General features: G+C 41.3%; 1 protein-coding gene across 3 annotated transcripts in view; it reads left to right on the forward strand.

The window, feature by feature from the left end:
* Nucleotides 1-4,794: 4,794 nt before the first annotated feature.
* SPOP (speckle type BTB/POZ protein) overlaps nucleotides 4,795-23,368 on the forward strand; it is a 67,729-nt gene continuing 49,155 nt past the window's right edge. For all 3 annotated transcript variants that reach the window (XM_067717081.1, XM_067717080.1, XM_067717079.1), the window contains exon 1: nucleotides 4,795-4,994. The gene's annotated coding sequence lies outside the window, so the exon portion shown is untranslated. The remainder of the gene's footprint in view (nucleotides 4,995-23,368) is intronic.

A 23,368-nucleotide genomic window follows, 5' to 3' on the forward strand; every position in this document is an offset into this window, starting at 1 on the left:
ACTATTTCTATTTCTTTTGATTTCTCCTGTAGTTACCTCCGTAGAGCTCTGTACCTGGGGAGCACTCAGTAAGTGCTACGTGACTGTTCATTTGGGCACAGACCTTCCATGATAGAATTTTAGATTAAATTCCCTTTTAAAAATAGGATTCTAATGTAGAATAAACTTTCAGTTGAAATCAATTCACCTTGATAAAGTAGAGCCATGGCAAGGATAATCTAAAGTTGTAAAATCCGTAGTAATTTCTATTTGAGTGGAGGCAGAGGAAAAAAAATGTTTTTCCTAAACAACTTATCTACATTTAGGTAAATGTTATTTTAGGGCAAATACCAAGAGGTAGTGGATCAAGCCCATTCAGAATAGGGCCAAGAAACCACTGAACATAATTCGTAACAGTGAATGTAATCCATTTTTTGGTAATATATTCTCTCTTGAAAGCAAATATTGACCCTCTAAAACTTAGTTTGAAACAATGACTTTAGGTAATTCTTAGAACCATTTTAAAGATGAACAAGATGGAGATGGAGCTGCGTGGCCAGTCCAGGACAAAAATCAAAGACAAGGTGGACTCAGACTTGCCATTTCCTCTCTTCTCTTTCCCACTGCTTCTCGTCTGCTTGATACTCCACTCTTCAGACATGATCTTTCCCAACCATCTGAAAAACTCAGAACTTCAATATCTATAAGCACATTGATCAAATCGTCAGCTAAGCACACCATTCCAAGCCTTTTATAAAAGAGGGAAGTAAAGTAACAGAATGTCTTTCATATGCCAAGCACTTTTGAACAAACATGTCATATGACGCTGCTTACTACCCTATGATGAATGCCCTGTTTCAAGGATGAGGTGCGAGGGTTGGTGGTCCAGCATCTGACCCCCTTCCTGTTTGGGATGAGTACCCTGCTGCGGACAGCGTCAGTGAGAAGGAGTGCTGAACGTTACACTGTGGACACCGTGGCAAGCGAGACCTTTCTTCGTTTCCCTCCTCACCGCCCCTCCCCCCTCTCCCATGGTGGTCAGGGCCCAGGATGTGGTCTAGGATTAGTCAACAGGGTGCTGCTGCCTGGGCTTTGGGTTTGCAGCCTGAGGCACACAGATGGAAGAAAGGTTAAAGGTCCTTTTGCAACGGCAGCAGCCGGAGCCATGTGTCTGCTGGTGGCACTTTGTGGCAGTGCCCAGCGGTTGGACCTCCTGGCCAGAAGGTCCTACTAAAGAAGGTTGTCGTTCTTCCTCCACTAGCCCTTGGTTTCTGCCGAATTTCCAAGACTGATTCTTCAGCTCCTGACAATTCTGGGAGCCAGAGATATTTCTTCAGTAAGTTCCAGTTGGGGCTGATATAGCCAGCGTTGGGGCAGTTCTTACAACCAGAAACCTGACTGATCTGTGAGGAAACAGACCCTGAGGTCAAGGAGCTTGCTCAGGGACCCTGGCTAGCAAGTGTCAGTGTTCTGGCCGAGAAGCCCGTGCTGCTCTCTTTGATTCCATGCTTCCTGAAGAATTCTAAAGAACGGCATAAAGGAAAGGAGCACGGATGGCACACCGATTAGAGTGAGGCTTGAAGACCAGCAGGCATGTGAACACTTACCCCCAAATCCACATTCAGTAATACATCCGTAAATAAGTGGGGTCTATTCTATTCCGTGCAGAGGGACTGTGCTATGTTCATATATTATTTCAGTTAATCCTCACAACATTATGATATGGTGAGCATTATTTTCTCCATTGTTCATATGGAAAAACAGGCTCAGAGAACCTCGTCCAAGTTTATATGTAGAAAGCGATAGTGCTGGGTTTGAACTTGAGTCTCCGAGGTGGCTGGAGCTCATTCATTAAGCCACAGCTGCTTCACTATGAAATTTAATCAATCAATAAATGTTTCATCGCTGCCAATTTTCTACTAAACCCCATCACAGCCCTAGCACAACCTCATCAGTGTGTTCTTGTTGGTATGCTTCCTTGAGTGTGGTCTTACATCTGTATCCCAGGGGGTGTCATCTGTCACTTTAGACAGGACCATGCCCCTACTAAGGATCTTCCTTCCTGAATTTCCACCTCCTATCCAGGCACTCATCTTCTATTCATTCCTGCCTGCCTCTACCTCCCCTACACCTTCAAGGGAAACCATACCTTTGCTTATTGGACTGTAAAATGGAGCTGAAGATCCTCATTGGCAGAATAAATACCAGACGTCTAGGGGTCTTTGGGACAGATTCCTTGCCCAGACCTGGCTCGTGATGGCCAAAGAACACTTTGTCATTTGTGTTTTGGATTAAGAAAACAAGTTCTGTGTGTTTCCTACCATCACAAAGAGCAGTGAATTGAATTGGTACCATTGTAAGGTTGATTGTTGTTGCACAGATAAAAGCCTCATTAAGTCCCTCGTGAGGGGAGAGAAGAGGGGGTTCCTTGCTTGTTGTGGTTACAACAATGAAACAGTAAATGGAGGAAATAATGAAATAACTGCACTTCCTCCCCTCCCAAACCTCATCAAGAGGCTGGGTGAGTTTTTAATTAGTGCTGCGTTTTCAATAAATCCGTATCTGTACGTGGTACTGATTCTTTCCTGGATAAGGAAAGATAATAATGAGAATCCTATTTTTCAGCCCCACACTAAAGGGATGCCTAGTGTATTTAATCATGCTGTAGAAATCCTGGCAGCTTTCTCTGAGCCCAGCTTCTGCTCTAATTACATTTCTAGATTTTAGTAAATTGAAAGGGAAAATGTAGGAACAAAATAATTAAAACTGAAGAGGAAGTGCATATTAAAAAGGAGAAGCTGTTTAAAATTCTTCCACACAGTGCTTCCAAGGACATCTACAGTCATTTAATCAGATCCACACCAAATCAAAGTCCTTTGTACAGAGGCTGGTGGGATCACATCTCAGGTGGGCGGTATGGTCCCCACAGTAGAATGGGAGCCTCGTCACACCAGGCTACAGATGGAGATAGGACTCTTATGTCCTTCTACCTCTCTGGAGATTCAGGGCCAGCCTGGACAAGCTGCTGGCGCAGACTCACCAGCTCTGAGGAGTCACTTCCCAGGTCCCAGGCAGAATCTGACTAAACTGTAATGATTAGCCCCAGTTGTAAGGTAGCTAAAGTATGTTGTCCGTGCCTCCAGTTTCCTCCTTCTGCACCCCTTCCCACCTCCATGCTCCTCCCTCCAAGCAGTACCCCTTTTCTTTCTTCCCTGCCATCCTGTGAGATCTGAAGTCAAAAGAACAGGAACTGAACAGTTTCAGTGACACCAGGAATCAGTTACTTGTAACTGGTTACTGGGTTGCCTGGGGGGCACTCTGATTCTTCCCAAGGACCAAAAACCTCGCTGGCTTCAGCTAACAAAATGAAATATTTGCTGCTGATGATGAGTGAAATCTAATTGGAAAGTTTCAGGCACCAGCCTAATAGGTGACGAAAGTGCTTTTTGTTTTCAGTGGGGCAGGCACCGTAACCACATCACTGTTGAATTTAGGATCTCCATTTCTTGATCATTTTGGCTGAAATATGGGTTGAGCAAGCTTAAGGAGTTTAGAGTGTTTTGTCTGTCATTCCTAGGACATTTTAAGCTGTGGGATTGTAGGGTGTGCTTGCATATTTGAAAGTGGAAGGCAGCCTGGCACTGTCACAGCCTCCCCGGTGGCTTTGCTCATGGGCTCCCAGCTTTCCCTGCTGAACAGACTCACCAGCCACCCAGAGCCAGGATGCATGTGGCAGGAGACAGTCCCACAGAAGCAGAGCTTCCGGTAGCTATCCCCAAGGCAGGGCCCACACTTTATCACCCCACGACCCATAGATTCATCTGGTTGCTCCTTTGGATACGATGCCTTCTCGTGCACTTGTGTGCGTGTCTACGTAATGGTATAATCTCAGTATGGAAAAGAGACAACGCCTGTTCCAGATTATTTGGCTTGATTCAGTAAGAATAATTTTTTTACAGTTGAAGCTAAAGGAAAGAATTGTAACAATAACAAATATCCCATCACTGACATTATGACTCTAACATAATAACGTGGAGATGACTTTTTTCTCCCAGGGCCAAGATGCTCTGAGACTTCCTGTTTTTTTTTGCCGGCACTGCACTGAATGCGGGATCTTAGTTCCCCGACCAGGGATTGAACCCATGCCCCTTGCAGTGGAAGCGTGGAGTCTTAACCACTGGACCACCAGGGAAACCCCTGAGACTTTTTTCTTTTACTCAACTCAGGAATCAACCATAGCCCTTGGGGAGCTAGGATGTGAGACCAGTTGGGGACCCAGGTGTCCAAGACAATAAATTGTCACTGAATCAGCTTCCTTTCAGTTAAGCCACCTATATGCCTGCCTTCCCTCAAAAGAACGGTCCTTCTCCTTTCTGTTTCCAAATGCTCAGTTTTATGTTACTTAAAAGAGTCTCTAACATCATCATAAAGTCTAAAAAATATTTTACTGACGGTTAGAAAAAAATGAGGTAAAGTCGTTAGTAAACCACACCCTGCTTGTAAGTATAAGTTGCTGTTGTTAAATGCCTTTATTGTTACGGCCACCCCACTCCCACTCTTGGTGTGCCTCTATTTCGTCCTCGCACCTCCGCGAAGCCTGCCGCGCCCTGCACGCGACCCCCTCCGAGTTCCCGCCTCTTTCTTCTCAGGCCCCTCCTTCCCCTCAAATCCTCGGGGCCTGGTGAGAACCGGGACGCATGCGCACTAGGGAAGGTAGGCGGAGTCTTGAAGCAGAGGGAGGAGAGGCTTGAGAACCCAGAGAGGGGAGGGGAGGGGAGTAGAGGGGGCGGAGGCCGTGCGGGGTGGGGCCTGGCGGGTACGCGCTCGCTGCGTCGACGTGCTGACGCCATGACGCCCCGGCTGGTGTGTTTCGGTGTGTGTGTGTATGTGTGAGTGTGCGCGCTCCGAGTGTGTGTGTATTTGTGTATCGGCGGTTCCGCAGGTCCCGGATGTTGCGGACAGTATGAGGCGAGTGCAGGGGGACGGGGACCAGCAGCTGTCGCCGCCGCTCTCAGGTGAGTGGGGGGAGGAGAGTCGAGGAAGAGGGTTGTCCTGTCGGAGTGGGGGCGGGGCGTCTCCCTTAAGGGGTGACTGACCCCCCACACACTCCCGCCCCCCCCGCCACCTCACATAACTCTTCTCTGCCCCGTTTCCCACATGCCGGGTTACGTGGCCCGCGAATGCCAGAGCCTAATCAACCGTAAACGCGCCCCCGCCTTCGGCCCCCCCCATAATTTTCCCAGCCCCATCCCCCTTGCCAAATAGTGAGCTGTCGCCTGCGGCGAGATGGGTGACTGCGCATGCGCGAGTGTGAACGAGCCAGGGGTGCTTGTTCGCTGCCCTCGGGGCGCATGCGCATCGCTGTGTTGCAGGGACCTGCGGGATAAAGAGACCCTTGACCACGCGCCTGCCTTCTTCCCGGGCAGTGGGCTAGACTTGGTGCCAGATAGTGAGCCTGTTGCTTTTATCCAAAAGGGAGAATTTAGATTATTTAAGGGAGTTTATGGCAAAGCACCGTTCGCATCTTGTGTTGTCCTAGAGACTCCCAGGCTACAAACGCCTCCCAGAGCCAACATGCCCCACGCTGACCCTTCTTTTGAAACTGTCACTGCAGCTCCTAGTTCTAGCATTATTTTTCTTTCCTCGGATACTCCCATCGTCATGTTGTATCTTTAATGCAAACTTCCCCTAAATTTAGGAGTAGGTGCCCCAACCCATTCAGTTATTCTGGCAGGGGATTTTGGTAGCCTTTCTAAGGAGGACTAGGGTCATAAAAACGAAAGTAAGGGGAGTTTTCGTTTAGTAAAGTTATTTATTATTCTCACAGAACTAGATAAAGAGCGAAGGGTATAGGGCTTAGAATAGTAATTGTAAATCAAGACGTCAGGGTTCTCTCATCTCCAGCCCTCCTACTTTGTGTGACCTATTTGCCTCTTTTTTGGTAAAAGATCTTCCTTAGCGCTTTCGTTTTAGCTGTACATTATTGATGCTCTGAAGAGCACATGAAAACAAAAGCAATCTGAAACTACTGGTGGACAATAAATTACCCAGTGGACGTTTTAATTTTAAGTAACAAGAGTGGTGTTTCTTTCACATTTGCAAATAACAAAGAGCAAATTTTTAAAAATTAACTTTAAGGTACAGTAATATTTCAGTGATCTAGAACCAGGGTTTGCAGTTGGCAGATTACACGTGGTCCCTTAATTTACTCCTTCCTGTGTTGCCACTGCTTTGGATACTTGCTGCTTCTTACCTCTGCCATCACAACAGAGTGAGGAGTTAATAAACTGTTACAAGCAAAAGGTTTGCTGAATAGCATTGAAATGAATAACTAAATTGTTGGGGGTGTGTGTGTGCACATTTTCTGTGTTTTTCAGTTGTCTTTGCCAACCTTGTCTCCTATCTGGATAACTTAGGAATGGGACATATTAGTGAGCCTTATTTTCTCTTCTCTTTCCTTTGTGTTCTTTCTTTGGTATTCGCCTCTCAAGGCTTTTTTTTTTTTTTTTTTTTTTTTTGCTGCCATTCTTAACTCTAGGACCTTATGTTCTTGGGCCTTAAAGTATATATATATTTTTTTCACTTCTCCATTTAACTCTGGCCTTCTCATGGTTCAGCTGTCTTTTGTGCTGTTTTCTGTTGCCATGGTTACAGCTGGAGCCGAGAGAGGACACAGAGGAAGCACAGGAATTTGGGGGGGCATATATTTTCTTGTGTCCTGTGAAAGAGCTGGAGACTCATCTTTTTTTTCCTTGTGTGAAGACTGAGGAGTGTAAGTTATTGTGACAGCTTCACACTTAGGCTGGGGGTGGCTGGTGTCCATTTGGTACTTTGGGACTTCTCCTTTTAGAGCTCTTCATAGTGGTTAGTTTGGTGCTTGGAGATGTTTAATGTTGCCTATGTCCAGACTTCCATCAGGTAGTCTGGTAAAATCTTGTAGTAAAGCTATGGAGGTAATAAATGTCCATTTCTCTTTTCAGTAGGCTTCTGTCCTGTAGGATGCTTTGTTTTTATCTGATTGAATTCACTGAAGTCTCATGTAAAATTTTCATGGTATGAAGACATGAAATGCTTTTAGGTTAAGATAATATTAATTACATAATTCGAACTGGTGCAGAGCCATGTTTAAAAAAATAACTCTTTAAATGGGTAACACATGTACATACATATGAAATAAAACTCAAACGCTACACAGAGAGAGGGAAGAATCTTTCTTCTCCTGTCCTCCTTTCATCGTTCTAGTTACCTCCCTCAAAGGAAATTATTGTTACTTGTATTTTGTTTACCTTTCGAGAGGTAATGCTTTTATAAGCATATACAACTATGTATTCGTTGGTATTTTGTTTTTATTTGTTGTTTATACAAATAAGATACTGTACCCACTATTCTGCACTTTGCTTTTTTTACTTAGTATATCTTGGCTGTCATTTCATGTAGTACATAGAGTACCTCTCCCATTTTGAAAGATGGCAGATACTCCACTGTATAGATGTACCGTCATTCAGCCAGCTCTTATTGGATACTTAGGTTGTTTTCAGTGCTACAATTAACTCCTTGTATGTACTTTTTATGTACATGGGTGTCTGTTGGATAAATTCCTAGTGGAAGGATATATGTGTTTTTAATATTGTTAGATATCGCTAAGTTGCTTTCCATGGAGGTTGTATTTATATTCCTGCCAGCAGTGTATGAGTCTGCCTCTTTTCTCACCAACACTGTATTATCAAATTTTAAAAATCTTTGTGCAGGGGACTTCGCTGGTGGCCCAGTGGCTGAGAATCCACGCTTCCACTGCAGGGGGTATGGGTTTGATCCCTGGTCAGGGAACTAAGATCCTACATGCCGCGCAGCGCTGCCAAAAAGAGAAAAAAAAAAAAGTGTGCACTCTTTTGTCTAAGTTTTTAAAGTTCATTATGTAGCTTGTTAAGATTCATTACACCCAGGAGTTGTGGATAAATACTGTCACTGTTTTGCAGATGGGGGTGGTGGTGGTGATAGACATTGTTGGACTGAAGAATAATGAGAATAAAGTTGTATGCCTGGGTAACACGGGAAATCCATTAACAACGCTAGGAAGACATGTAGAACCTATATTCTAATTTCTCCCTTTAACTCTTGCTGCTAGTTTCTCTATGTGAAATTCTGTAAGCCCATAAGTGATGTTTGATGATCTCTTTTTGATAGCAGTGACTCAAAATTGTTTATACGAGCGAACTGCCATTCTGTTGAGGAGTTGGAAAGCTAACCCAGTTAGTTAAGGTGCTTTTCTGAGTGCCTGCACAGAATACTGCTACTGGTACTTTTATTTTTTTTTTTGATTTTTATTTTATTTACTTTTTTTTTAATGGGATAGTTGTTTTACAATGTTGTGTTAGTTTCTACTGTGCAGCGAAGTGGAGTTCCCTGTGCTATACAGCAGGTTCTCATTAGTTATCTATTTTATACATATTAGCGTATATATGTCAATCCTGATCTCCCAGTTCGTCCCACCATCCCCCCACTTGGTGTCCAGACGTTTATTCTCTACATCTGTGTCTCTGTTTCTGCCTTGAAAACCGGTTCGCTACTGGTACTTTAAAAAAGTCTGCTAGGGGCTTCCCTGGTGGCGCAGTGGTTGAGAGTCCGCCTCCTGATGCGGGGGACGCGGGTTCGTGCCCCGGTCCGGGAGGATCCCACATGCCGTGGAGCGGCTGGGCCTGTGAGCCATGGCCGCTGAGCCTGCGCGTCCGGAGCCTGTGCTCTGCAACGGGAGAGGCCACAACAGTGAGAGGCCCGCATACCGCAAAAAAAAAAAAAAAAAAAAAAAAAAGTCTGCTAATTGCAGAATTTGTGCTTCGCTATGACCTCTGAGAAAATAGAAAAGAATTAAAAGATGTCTGTGCTGGAAGGAGCTTACAGTTTTATTGGAAAACCAAATCCGAATGTATCAAATTATAAGAGAACAATTAGAAAACAGAACAGGAACAGAAATATACTGTGCTACATGCTGAGAGGACTTTGTAAAGAAGCGATTAAGATTTAGAGGCGAGGTCATTTGGAAGGCCTTCCGGGAGGAAGTACATTTTGAGCCCCCCCACAACTGCTTAAGTGAAAAATTTTAAACATACAGAAAAATTGAAAGAACAGTACCGTTATCACCTTTATACCAGTTATCCCCTAGATTCAACAATTTTTCATGTTTTCTGTATTTGCTTTATCTATGTATGTGTCTTTACATATAATATATAAATCTTTATATTGTAGATATCATGACACCTTAATACTTTAATGCTTTACTTTAGATGCATCTTTTTAAAATAAAAACATTGTTTTAGTTAATTGTTCTTACATTGTCACAGCTGAGGCAATTAACAATACTTTCCTAATACCATCTGATACCCAGTTCATGTTCAGATTTTCCCAATTGTCTCCAATGCAACGCTTGTTAGCTATTGGTATTTTTTTCTCCAAACATGTCTCTTTAGTCTCTCTTTTTTTTTTTTTTTTTTTTTTTGCGGTATGCGGGCCTCTCACCGTTGTGGCCTCTCCCGTTGCGGAGCACAGGCTCCGGACGCGCAGGCTCAGCGGCCATGGCTCACAGGCCCAGCCGCTCCGTGGCATGTGGGATCTTCCCGGACCGGGGCACGAACACGTGTCCCCTGCATCGGCAGGCGGACTCTCAACCATTGTGCCACCAGGGAAGCCCTAGTCTCTCTTTTTTTTTTAAAAAAATCTTTATTGAATTTGTCACAATATTGCTTCTGTTTTTTTTTATAAATTTATTTATTAATTTGTTTTTATTTTTGGCTGTGTTGGGTCTTTGTTGCTGCTCGTGGGCTTTCTCTAGTTGAGGCAAGCAGGGGGCACTCTTTGTTGTGGTGTGTGGGCTTCTCACTGTTGTGGCTTCCCTTGTTGCAGGGCACGGGCTCTAGAGTGCAGGCTCAGTAGTTGTGGTACACGGGCTTAGTTGCTCTACGGCATGTGGGATCTTCCTGGACCAGGGCTCGAACCTGTGTCCCCTGCATTGGCAGGCGGATCCTTAACCACTGCGCCACTAGGGAAGCCTCCTTCTGGGTTTTTTTTGTTTTTGTTTTTTGGTCACGAGACATGTGGGATCTTAGCTCTCCGACCAGGGATCGAACCCGCACCCCCTGCATTGTAAGGTGAAGTCTTAACCACTGGACCGCCAGGGAAGTCCCCTCTTTAGTCTCTTTCTCAATCTAGAACCCTTTATTTAGGAGCCATGCAGTACTGCCTTTTTGAAGAGACCAGGCCATCTGTCTTGTATAACATATCACTTCTGGAATTTTCTGAGTGTTTCCTCACAGTTTCATTTAATTTGTTCCTTTATCTCTGTATTTCCTACAAACTGGCAGTGAAGTCTTGGTTAGATTCAGGTTAAACATTTTTGGTAATAATACTTCATAGGTGATGCTATGTACCTCGTATCACATCACAGTAAGAGAAACATCATGTCATAATGTCTGACTGTTAATGGTGATGAATTTGTTTGTTCAAGATCATAAATACCAGCTCTCTCCACTGTAAAGACTCTTTTCCCCTTTGTAATTAGCAAGTAATCTGTAGAGTGGTGACACTTTGGCGTGATAGTGTTTTACTTCTCCAGCAACCTTTCACCTTCTGATGATGATCCTTGCCTGAATCAGTTATTTCTTTGGTTATTACAAAATGGTAATTTTCGAATTCTGCCATTCCTTTGCCTTCCATCTTCTGTAAAGATTTCCCTCATCAGTTAGGAATAAATCATAATTTCTTCCCAAAAGTTCAGGTAAATTCTTAATTTTCCCTTTAGCAATTTTCTGAACAAGGAGTTGGTATACCTTTAATGATAGCAAATGAATTGTTTCTTTTTCTTGCTCTCTTGGTTTTAGTATCATTATAAACGCGTGGATTTTAATTTAGTCTATGTTTTACCAATAATTATAGCCGTTTTTTGATTCTCAAAATGTCCCATATTTGACCTGTGGGAACCCTTAAGCTTGGTGTCTGAATGCTTCTAGTAAAAGAAGTCCCTGGATCATTTTGTATTTTTCTTGTCTCAAATGTCCCCTCACCTCACCTCTGTACATTTATATATACATTAATTACGTTTTCTTCCCTTTTAATAAATTATGTTGTTCATCTCCCTAGGGAGTTTCTGGCACCACATTCTAAAAACTAAAGGTGGCTTTCTTTTAACACAATGCACCTAGTGTTTGACTCACTTCTGTGCCACTGGCATTGCTGGATTCTGAATCTGAGACCTCACAGATTTCTTATCTTGAATAGTCTTTGTGAAAGACAGGTAGTATCTCTGAAGAGGGCATTGCTTTCCACCCCGACATCGTTAATATAAGGTTAGCTATAGAGGAGACTGGGGAGTTTCTTCTCTCATGAGCAACCTTGCTTTTTTTCTGAGATTGAAAGGTACACAGGATGAAATTTAGAAACTGATAATTTGTATGTAGTATTTTGGGGATATGGGGTTTTGATTGTTATAAATCTTTGTGTGTATATGTATATATGTACAAGTATGTGTTTGTCTTTCCTCCCTTTTCCTCAATTACACACATTTCTCCAACACAGTTGGACTGTTATGTAAGATTATGCTGTAATAGCATGTTTTTTTCATTATCACTAGATTTCATCATAAAAAAGAGACAAATTTTTCTTAATTAGGGGAAATTTTCAGATAGGCCGTGAACTCTGATATCTAGCTGTCTTATCACAGGTTGTGGAACAGTGCTGGATCCTGTGGATTTTTATCGTGTACTAATGGACTCAGAAATGTTGATGCATCCATAGTGTTTTCTGAAAATCCATCACACTAATGAAGGATAATATAAATGAAAGATACAGTGGAACTACATTCTAAAACTGTTTTGGGGCTAAACTAATTCCTGCCTTAGCAGAAAATGATTTATAAGATTCTTACCGTTTAGTGGTATTTTGAGTAACTTACTGATTTCAAGTTACTCAGAGCCTGACAATAACAGTATTCTGATATTTATCTGAAATTCATTTTTCTTTTTACCATCTTGTCATATTTACTTTCAGATTTTATAAGGTTATTCTTAACCTAGTTTCATAACAATACTGCCTCCATATTAAATTCTGGTTGTGTATTCAGGGAAGCACACCTGTTTCTTGTGTTTGTTTTCAGTCATGGTGAATCACTCTGAAAGGCTATGCTGATACATTTGCTCCTAAGATCCAGTAGCTTCTTTTACTTTTGTTTTTGACAAGCTCCCATTATAGGAAAAAAGATTCTGAAGTTTAGCCTCTTTAGGGAACACTTGGGCCTTCATGCTTACAACTATGGTCATGTTTTAATAGAATTGGCAGGAGTTGTTTAGTTGCTCTGTGTGGCAGAGTTGGTCATGCTGCTTTGGGAGAGCTGGATGCAGACCGCAGAATGGGAATTTTACATTCAGACAGTAACTGTTGCTTGACCATGAAGACCTTTATTCTTTTTTTTTTTTTCACAGTTAAAAAAATTTTTATTTTATTTATTTATTTATTTTTGGCTGCATTGGGTCTTCGTTGCTGCGTGCGGGCTTTCTCTAGTTGCGGCGAGCGGGGGCTACTCTTCGTTGGAGCGCACAGGCTTCTCATTGCAGTGTCTTCTCTTGCTGCAGAGCACGGGCTATAGGTGTGCAGGCTTCAGTAGTTGTGGCACGTGGGCTCAGCACTTGTGGCTCGTGGGCTCTAGAGTGCAGGCTCAGTAGTTGTGGCGCACGGGCTTAACTGCTCCGCGGCATGTGGGATCTTCCAAGACCAGGGCTCGAACCTGTGTTCCCCGCGTTGGCAGGTGGATTCTTAACCACTGCGCCACCAGAGAAGCCCCAACAACTCTTTTTAAAAAGTTTTTTTATTTTTTGGCCACGCCGTGCGGCATGCTGAATCTTAGTTCCCTGACCAGGGATCAAACCCACACCCTCTGCAGTGGAAGCGCAGAGAGTTAACCACTGGACCACCAGGGAAGTCCCAGAGACCTTTATTCTTTTTTTTTTTTTTTTTTTGCGGTACTTGGGCCTCTACTGTTGTGGCCTCTCCCGTTGCAGAGCACAGGCTCCGGATGTGCAGGCTCAGCGGCCATGGCTCATGGGCCCAGCCGCTCTGCGGCATGTGGGATCTTCCCGGACCAGGGCACAAACCCGTGTCCCCTGCATTGGCAGGCGGACTCTCAACCACTGTGCCACCAGGGAAGCCCTAGAGACCTTTATTCTTGACTGTTGCTTTCTAAGAAGCTGTTGGCATAAATCTTCAGGCTGTGGCACCAGCTACATCAAAGGAGGGCTTGCAGTAGTTCTCTGAAGACCTCTGATTCCTCCTATCAATCTATTTGTTTGTAAGAAAAAAAAGATGTATATGTAATCATTCATCTCCTTAATTTGAGATTTACATAATCCTTTTCTTGGTATTTGGAAACAGGTACTACTTTCTGTTTCTATGATTTTGACTACTTTTAGATACTTCATATGAGCGGAATCATGCAGTATTTGTCCTTTTGTATCTGGCTTATTTCACTTAGCATGGTGTCTGTGAGGTTCATCCATACTTTAGCATGTGTCAGAATTTCCTTCCTTTCCAGGGCTGAATAATACTTCTTTGTATGTATGTAATTACATTTTGTTTATCCATTCATCCACCAATGGACACTTGGGTTGCTTCCACCTTTTGCTGTTGTGAATAATGCTGCTCTGAACATAGGCGGGCAAATATCTCTTTGAGACCCTGATTTCAATTCTTTTGGGTATATACCCAGAAGTGGAATTGCTGAATTATATGTTAATTCTATGTTTACCTTTTTTAAGGAAGCTCCATACAGTTTAATGTAGTGGCTGCACCATCTTACATTCTTACCAATAGTGCACAAGGGTTCCAGTTTCTCTACATCCTTGGCAACACTTGTTATTTTCTTCTTTTTTAAAAAAATAATAGCCATCCATAATGGGTATGTTTTAATTTGTTTTTGTTTTTGTTTTTGTTTTTGTTTTTGCGGTACACGGGCCTCTCACTGTTGTGGCCTCTCCTGTTGCGGAGAACAGGCTCTGGACGCGCAGGCTCAACGGCCATGGCTCACGGGCCCAGCTGCTCCGCGGCACGTGGGATCTTCCCAGACCGGGGCACGAACCCGTGTCCCCTGCATCGGCAGGCAGACTCTCAACCACTGCGCCACCAGGGAAGCCCCTAATTTGTTTTTTAACTTTATCTTTTATTGAAACTAAATTTAAACTTTAAAGTAGGATTTTTTTTTTCCTTTATATTGTGTGTTTCTTGTGAGGTAATAGTTACATCCTGTATTTTCTTCTACAAGTTTTAAAGTTATGCTTTTCACATTCAGGTTTCTAATCCACCTGGAATTTATTTTGATGCTTGGTGTTAAGTAGGGATCTAATTATTTTCATAAGGATAACCCAAAGTAGGGATTTAATTTTCTTTCCATAGGATAACCTGATATGCCACCATCATTTATTGAATAGTCATATTTGCCCCCTACAACTTGAAATACCACCTACATGTTTCCAAATATATGAGGATTTGTGTCTGTGTTCTCTATATTCTGTACCATTGGTCTGTTTACATATCTTGTGCTGGTACTACACTGCCTTAATTATCATAGCTTTATAATAGTTGTTCATATCTGGTAGGGCAGGTCTCATTACCTTGTTCTTTTTCTGTTCAACAACCTCTCTGAAAAACCCTGTCAGATTGGTGTATTGCAGTGAAGCCATTTGCTGTCTAAATTGTATTGACATGATATATAATGGTCTTCTCCAAAAGAGAGAAAAAAATCAAGCCTCCCTTATCTGCAGCTGGTCATTAAGTTTGTCTCTTATTCTGAATGAGCCGATAATTTACATTCAATTTTTAGTTTTGTTGGAGTGATAATTTTTTTTTTATATGGGAATATGGTCTTCAGATGGAGGAGAATCTTGTTATAATTTGTTGTTTCATACAAGGACACCAGATGAAACACTTCTGGTAACGGCATTGAGGTTCTGTGGTGTTAAGGCTTTCTTGATCATAAGGAAAAGAAGCCCATTTAAAATAGCTCATATAAAAGATTTATCAGAAGGAAATAGCTGTCGTCGAATCCAAGGAAAAGGTGAACGGCAAGGCTTCAGAAAGGGCTGGCACCAAAACAGTTCCAAGTACAATACTTCAGCAGTTAGAGTTAATGGAGTCTAGTGTTCCACCATAAACAGACTTCAGTATCCATGAAGCTTAATTCAGATTCCTGAGCAATATCTGATTTGGTCAGTCTAAGGCTTGATTTCCCCTGGGCCAGATATCTACCCCAGGTTCAACTCTGGTTGAGGATACAAAAAACAGTTTGGGGTTGGAATCAGAGGCAAATTCTCTTAAGCAGTGTTTCTCAAAACTTTTTGGTCTCAGAACTCTTTACACTTTTTTTTTTAATATATATTTGTTTTATTTATTTATTATATGTTATATTTGGCTGCGTCAGGTCTTATTTGCAGCACACGGGATCTTCACTGTGGCATCTTTTGTTGCGGCACGCAGGCTTCTCTCTAGTTGTGGCGAGCAGGCTTTCCCTAGTTGAGGTGCGCGGGCTTAGTTGCCCCGCAGCATGTGGAATCTTAGTTCCCTGACCAGGGATCGAACCTGTGTCCCCTGCATTGGAAGGCGGATTCCTTACCACTAGACCACCAGGTAAGTCCCTCTTTACACTCTTAAAAATTATTGAGATTTTCTTTATGTGGTTTATATCTAGTGATAGTTACTAAATTAGAAATTAAAACAAAAAACATGAAAAAATAATTACTTAAAAAGCTATCATATTAACACAAATAATATATTTTTATGAAAATAACTTAAAAAATTAGAAGAGTGACATTTTTAGATTTTTGCAAATCTCTTAAATATCCAGCTTAATAGAAAACAGCTAGAATCTCATATCTGCTTCTGTATTCAATCTGATGTGATAAATTGTTTTGATTGAAATACATGAAGAAAATATGGCCTTAAAGGACTTGTAGTTGGAAAAGGGAGGAGTATTTTCAGACAATTGTGCATATTATTCTCTGATACTACACCAAAACTTGATAATTGGTAGTTTCTTCACAAGTTAGGCTGCAGTGTGGAATCTGAAATCATACGATGTTACTGTTACATTAAAATTCATTTACATGAATTTTATAATATCATGATACATGATTTTATAATATCATGCATTGGTTGTTTAGGAAATGTTGGTTCATTGAGTTAAGCAGATCTTCCAAATGACACGTTTTATAATATAATACCAAAAAACCCACATTAGCTAATATCACTGTCCTTCTTATCAGAAAAATTTGTAAGTATTGGGCGTCTATTAAGCAGCTACAGTATTTCCAAAATTTTAATTTTTGATTGAAAGCTTGGACTTTATCATTGGCAACAAATACTATCAATTGTTTTCCTTGAAGGGACAGAATCACTTCATTTTCAAGAAAATGCCTGCTAAATATTCATGTCTGAATAACGACAGTTTGCCCTTTGTTCCAAGTAAAAGTAGTGTTCCATGAAAAAAGCAGTTAGTTGGGCTTCCCTGGTGGCGCGGTGGTTGGGGGTCCGCCTGCCGATGCAGCGGACGCGGTTCGTGCCCCGGTCCCGGAGGACCCCACATGCCGTGGAGCGGCTGGGCCCGTGGGCCATGGCCGCTGGGCCTACACGTCCGGAGTCTGTGCTCTGCAACGGGAGAGGCCACAACAGGGAGAGGCTCACGTACCGCAAAAAAAAAAAAAAAAAAAAAAAAAAAGCAGTTAGTTTAGCTCACTAATCAGAGTCACAATTGCTTTTCCTGGAGACAACCAATGTACTATCCCGTAGAAGTGCTTTTTGCATACTTCCCATTTCATCACGCAGAATATTTAAAAGACCTGTACAAGGGCTCAGATTTAATAAAATTAGTAATTTTTATTGCTTCATCAAGAACATTTTTAAGTGAAATTGACTTTTTAAAAAGATCACTAGTCCATGATGGTAAAAGACACACATAACTCTAGTACAGTTTGATGCCGTCACCTTGATTTAAGCTAAGGCATCCACAGTTATACCCATTATTGATTTTGTATCACCAGTGCAAATGCCAACACAATGAAAAAGGCAGTAGTTTCTTAGTATTATGAAAATAGTTTCAACTTAACAGACTCAATGAAAGGGGCTTTTCAGGGATCTCTGAACTACGCTTCGGGAACCCCAGTGGGTAGGGAAACAAAAGTCTATTATTTGAGGTACAACAAGTGTTTCATGGTAGAGTTTTACTGGATTGCTGGTAGTGTTACTTAACATCATTTAACATGATGTAGAAATGAGTGGGATACTTAAAAGATCATAAAAAGTTTCAGATTTCTTGTTGAACAGAAATATTTTCCTAGTAATTATCGTTTTCAAACTGCAGAATTTAAGGTATTCAGATTTTTAGCCAGATAGTCTTTCAAATATGTCATAATCTTAGGGTAACCCATTTTAATATGGCATATGGAATTTATGTCATCATAGTAGCACGTGCAGCTTAACATTTTTTTCAAGCAGTTGAGTACATTAAAAAATCTGAGCTCCAAAAATTACATTTGGGAAGATCTTGCCTTTTCAGAAAAAGCATGGAAGGGAAGGTTAAGGCTAGGAATCTGCTATTTCAGCTTTAAGTCTTTTTGGTCATTAAAGAGTCTTGTGAAAGAGGACACCCCCTCTCCCCAAATTTAAATATGTTTTATGACAGAGAAGGGGGACTAGTGGTGTTAACTGACTTCATTTCAACAAATATCTATTGAGTAATTATAAGCAAAAGAGTTTGTAAAAGGTGGGGGAGGGTATGTTCCGAAATGAGTGGGGAATTAAACCAGTATTATGTGTTTTGGTGTTTAGAAGAGGAAGAGGGACTTCCCTGGCGGTCCAGTGGTTAAGACTCCTCACTTCCACTGCAGAGGGCACGGGTTCGATCCCTGGTCGGGGAATTAAGATCTCACAAACCCCATGGCGTGGCCAAAAACAAAAAAAGAAGAGGAAGAGACCATTCAATTGGGAAAGTTAGGGTGGGAGGACTATCTTTGTGAAGGTTACATTTGAGCTGGGTTTTGAAGGGTAGGTATTTTAAAGGCTGGAATTTTGATAGGCAGGAATAAGAAGGGAATTCAGGCAGAAGGAATGTCATGAGTAAAAATGTGGAGGTGAGGAAATGCAGTGTTAGTATAGGGTGCGTACTGGAAATAATGAGCAGTGTAGTGTAGCTGAAGCAAAAGACACATGGGAAAATAGGAGCAAGACAGGAAAGTAAATTGGCCCAGAACGTGGGAGGTCTTCTACCAAGGCCAGGCAGTTAGGGTTTAATGTGGTGAGTGATGGAGAGACTTCGAAAGTTTTTGATTGAAACAATAACATGATCAGAGTGTGCTTTCAGAAAATGTATTTGACCTCAATCATTTATTAACTCATTCATCTAAAAATTTTTAAATTGCTTTGTGCCACTTAAGCATGAGGAATGCTGTATATAGTGGTGAACCAAACAGAAAATCCCTATTCTCATGGAATTTACATTCTAGGAAAGAAACTTCAACAAATAAACAAAATATAATTACAAATTACTGTAAATGTTATGAAGGAAAGGAATAAATTACTATGGGGGATAATGGGGAAATTAAATTTAATTGAGGAATCTGGGCAGGCCTTGCTGAGGAGTTAAATTTTTAATAGAGTACCTACCTTGTGCCAGATGATGTTCTAGCTGCTGGGGATGTAGTTAAGGAACAAAACAGACAAACATCCCTGCTCTCATGAAGTGCATATTCAGGCAGTAAACAAGATAAATAAAATATATGTTATGTTAGAATGTGGTAAGTCCCAAGGAGAAAAATAAAGCCAGAGAAAGAGATGCTGAGCGTTGAGGTGGAGGTGGGGATTGCAATCTTCGATAGAACGGCCAGGGAATGTCTCACTAAATCACTACAATAGTAATATTTGAGTAAATATCTGTAGAAGTAGAAGGTGGAGGAGTAAACCAGAAACTCCAGGCAGAGGGAGTAGCAAGGGCAAAAGCCAGGAGGAATGTATGTGCCTGGCATGTTCAAGGCACCAGCAAGGAGGTCAGGATGGGTAGAGTTAGGTGAACAAGGGAGAAAGTAGTAGAAATAAGATTGGAGTGGTTCGTAGGAGTCCAGGACCTGTAGAGCAGAGGGTGAGCCCTTAGCTGCATGCCAGAACCACCCGGGGAGCTTTTAAAGCTCCTGAAGCCTGGGCTGCACCTCATACAACCTGAATAAGCATCTTTGCAGGTGGAACTCAGTGGCAGAGGGAATGGAGAGAAGTAGATTATTTGAGAAGTATGTCAAAGAAAATCTGTTTAATTTTAGAGTGAATGTGGGGGTTTAGGGAGAAGAAAGTGTCATGGATGACTCCCAGATTTCGGGCTCAAGTAATTGGATGGGTAGAGGTGCCACTTACTGAGATGGGAGTGGGAAATAGGAATGGGAAGAGTAGGTGTGGGATTTGGAGGGAAGATCAGAAGTCAGGAGTTCAGTTTTAGACATGTTAAAATTTGAGATGTGAATGAGGCTGAGTATAAATACATTAAGTAGGCAGAAATGTGAGTGGAGCTTGACGTAAAGTCAGAACTTGAGGTGATAAATTTGTATATAACCTGCTTGTTGATGGTCTTAAAAGTATCTAAATGACATCATATAGGATATATTTGATGGGGAAGGAACTGAAGGTCTGGGAAGTTTAGCCTATCCCAGTAATTTGAATAAGAATTGGTGCTAGTGTGAACTAGGATGGGGGCATTGGGACTAGAAAAGAAAGAGTAGGTTGGAGGTTTGGGGACCTGTGGAGCCTGTATGTAGTGGGGATGGGCAGTAGACAAGGAATGAAAGATAGCTTTAAAAGATGTCAGGCAGGCCTGGGTGTAATGGTCGCTCTGTTAACAGATATAAAATAGTCAGGAGGAACTGGTTTGGGAAAAAAGATAGTGTTTGACTTTGCATATATTGACATTTAAGAGAGGCCGCTTAGCAGGCAGGCAGTTTAATCTATTGCACTGGGTTTTGGAGGAGCAGGTGAGCTTTGAAACATAAATCTAGGTTTTATTTACATAAGATTGGTTCACCATGGGAGTGGAAACATTTTTGAAAACACAACATCCAAAGTCTTTATCATGACCTGCTGGGCCCTCTGTGATATCATCCCTTCCAGTTTCTTCTGCAGTTTTCCTTTGTGTACCATGTTCAAGCTGCACTGGCTTTCTTTCTGTTCTTCCAATATGCCCAGCTAGGTCCTCCTTCAGGGCTTTTGTACTTGTTTTCTCGTCTTGAGTGTTCCCTTCCTCTTGGTAGATGGAATAGAAGTTCAGAGAGAAAAATTCGGAAGTTAGCATCTGGGAAGTAGAAAAAATTCCAAGAGATCCTTGCTAAGGTATGAGAATGTCAGTGAGCATCTGAAGTGGAATGGCTGTGGGAGCCATTGGAGTTGAAATCCTGTCAACAAAAAGACACAGAGTACCATCTTGGTCTTCATGTACTCCAGTATTCACATCTGTTGATTAGAGATGCTAACTCAATGGACTTCCCCTCTGCCTTGTTGGTCTGATGATGGGGTGTTGGTGGTGGTCATCGTCACTGACCTTTGGAATATAACTTGACTTGACGATGACTTGACTCATTGCCGTCCTGTCACCACTTATGGAGATGTCTGTCCTCTGAATAGGTGAAAACTTCCTTCAATGAAAATTATTGGTAATTATTTCAGAAACTTCTGGCGTGAAGAAACAACATGAAAACAGCAGGGAAGTTGATTACATGTTGACTTTGATACATTGTTAAGGATTACTCTTCATGAGCTAGTGTGTCACTTCTTAAGTGGTAAATAGTTGTATGTTATTTCAAATCTACACTATATTTTTTTCAGAGTGAAAAGATTTGCTTTTTTCTGATTATTAAATCATGGAGAAATAGGAAAAAATAGAAACAACTTTAAAATTTTCATGTCATTACTAATACTCTTTTAAAGTAACTACATAGAAATATGTTGTATGGATGCATCATATTTTATTTGGCCTGTTCCCTCCTAATGAACTTCCTTTTTCTCCAGTTTTTGCTTATAAATTATGCTGTGATGAATCTTTATACACTGATCAGATTGATTCCTTAGGATGGATTCCTAAAGTGGACAGAATTGCTGTGTTGAAGATTATGCAATGTTCCATATTTTCCTAATTATTCTTTTAATATCTTTATAGTTGAAAAGATATTTAAACAACATTAAAGGACATTTTTTAAAATTAATTAACTAATTATATATTTTTTGGCTGCGTTGGGTCTTCGTTGCTGCACGCGGGCTTTCTCTAGTTGCAGCGAGTTGCGGTGCGCGGGCTTCTCATTGCAGTGGCTTCTCTTGTTGTGGAGCATGGGCTCTAGGTGCACGGGCTTCAGTAGTTGTGGCTCATGGGCTCTAGAGTGCAGGCTCAGTAGTTGTGGCACACGGGCTTAGTTCTCCAAGGCATGTGGGATCTTCCTGGACCAGGGCTCAAACCTGTGTCCCCTGAATTGGCAGGTAGATTCTTAACCACTGCGCCACCAGGGAAGTCCCCAAAGGACATTTTAATAAAGGAAAAAAATCGATTTTAGCCTTTTACCAGCTGTTTTCCTCTTCTCATCTAAGTTGTTCTGTTTTGATTTTTAAATACCTATTCCATGTTCTCACTACACCTACAAAAAAGAGAATTTGGGGGTAGGGAAAAACACATACAAAGAACAATTACAATTCTGGGCATCTTATATTATCAGATAAGGGATCCTAAGTAACATTTGTTAAGTGCTAAGAAGTGACAATAAATATGATAGGAATTCAGAGTGAACTGAGGTGATTAGGAAATGCTTCAAGGCAAGGTGGAACCTGACCTGGATCCAGAAGAGTAGTATTCAGATACGAGGTAGGAGAATGTTCCTGGCCTTCAGAATTGTATGAACAAATTTGAGGAAGGTGTGTATCAACTGACAGATAGGCTAGAGTATGCGGCTAGACTAATTGGAAAGGAGGGTTCATGTTGTGGTGCAGTGGAGAGGCTTCTATTGGAGTTAAGTTATATTCCAGAGGACTGATTTTATTTTTGGTACATCTGAAGTTGTACAGTAGGGAACTTTAAGATAAAGCAGATATGTGGCCCAATTTAAGCAAACTGAATAGTCAATTTTTTGCAAGAAATATAGGTTATTTATTTATATAAGTGAATTATTTAAATAATGAACTTCCCGTAGATCTTAAAAGTTCTTATCACATACACACACACACACACACATTTTTTTGGTAACTGTGTAATGATGGATATTAGCTAAACATATTGTGGTAATCATTTCACAATATATATGTATATCAAATCATTATGTCGTACACCTAAAACTAACACAGTGTTATATGCCAGTTATATCTCAAAAAAAAAGTGAACTTCCCAATACTTAAATATTCATTTTATTATATAGTTTGACAGCATGTTGCAACTTTTGTGGATCTCAGTTTCTTCTGTAAAATCGAAGGGTTTAGACAGGGTGGTTGCTGAAGTCTTCTGGCACTTGAGATGATTACATAAACTTTCAAGAATACCTTGATTTTATGAAATAAATTGGCCTGCAGTTAGGCTGCTACCCACTTCCAGCTCCTTAGGCACAATAATGCACCCCCATGTCTGTGGGAGCAAAAATCCTCAGTTGGATGATCTCTCTTGGCTTACCAGGCCTAGACCGATTAAACTCATTTGTTCTCACCTTTTACTTCTTTATAACATTTAGAGACTTGCATTTGAAAGAATTTTGTGGCCTAAGATTGAGCCTCAAATGGATGCTGTGAGGTTGATCATATCCAGGTGCAATTTTGGATATAAATCTATAGGAAAAATTACATTCTAAAGTCGAATGTTAAGGATTTCTTTTTTTACTGTCTGTTTTGAATTATTTACACCACTTTTCACCTCCTTTAGTGTGGATAATTGGGAACTGACTAGTACTTTTTAAAACTCAGACTCTCTCTTTAAAGTACATAATCGTGTTAAAGCTAATTTGTGGTATACTTCAAGTATCTCCCTCCTAGCATCACATTCTTTTCACTGAAGCATATTTGACCAGTGTTGCCTTTTAGAGGGAACCAAGGTCATAAGCTGACTGACTAGCTCTTCGGACAAGCCTTCTCAGGATGCTGTTAACTTTTTTGGGCCTTTAGGATTTAGGATCCATTCCTCAGTTTTTCAAGTAAACTTGTTTCTTCGGTGCGCCAGAGTTGACTGGTCTCAGAGAAAAGTGGCTAGCCAAACTCACATTGGGCTGACAGGTAAACCAGAATGACGTTTTATTAAGGTACATGGTGAGGGTTTTATTAAGGTACATTGAGGGGCAGTCTTTTCCATGACCTAGAAAATGTG

Source organism: Pseudorca crassidens, chromosome 19, assembly GCF_039906515.1.
Source record: "Pseudorca crassidens isolate mPseCra1 chromosome 19, mPseCra1.hap1, whole genome shotgun sequence".
In the NCBI taxonomy this organism is placed as follows: domain Eukaryota; kingdom Metazoa; phylum Chordata; class Mammalia; order Artiodactyla; family Delphinidae; genus Pseudorca; species Pseudorca crassidens.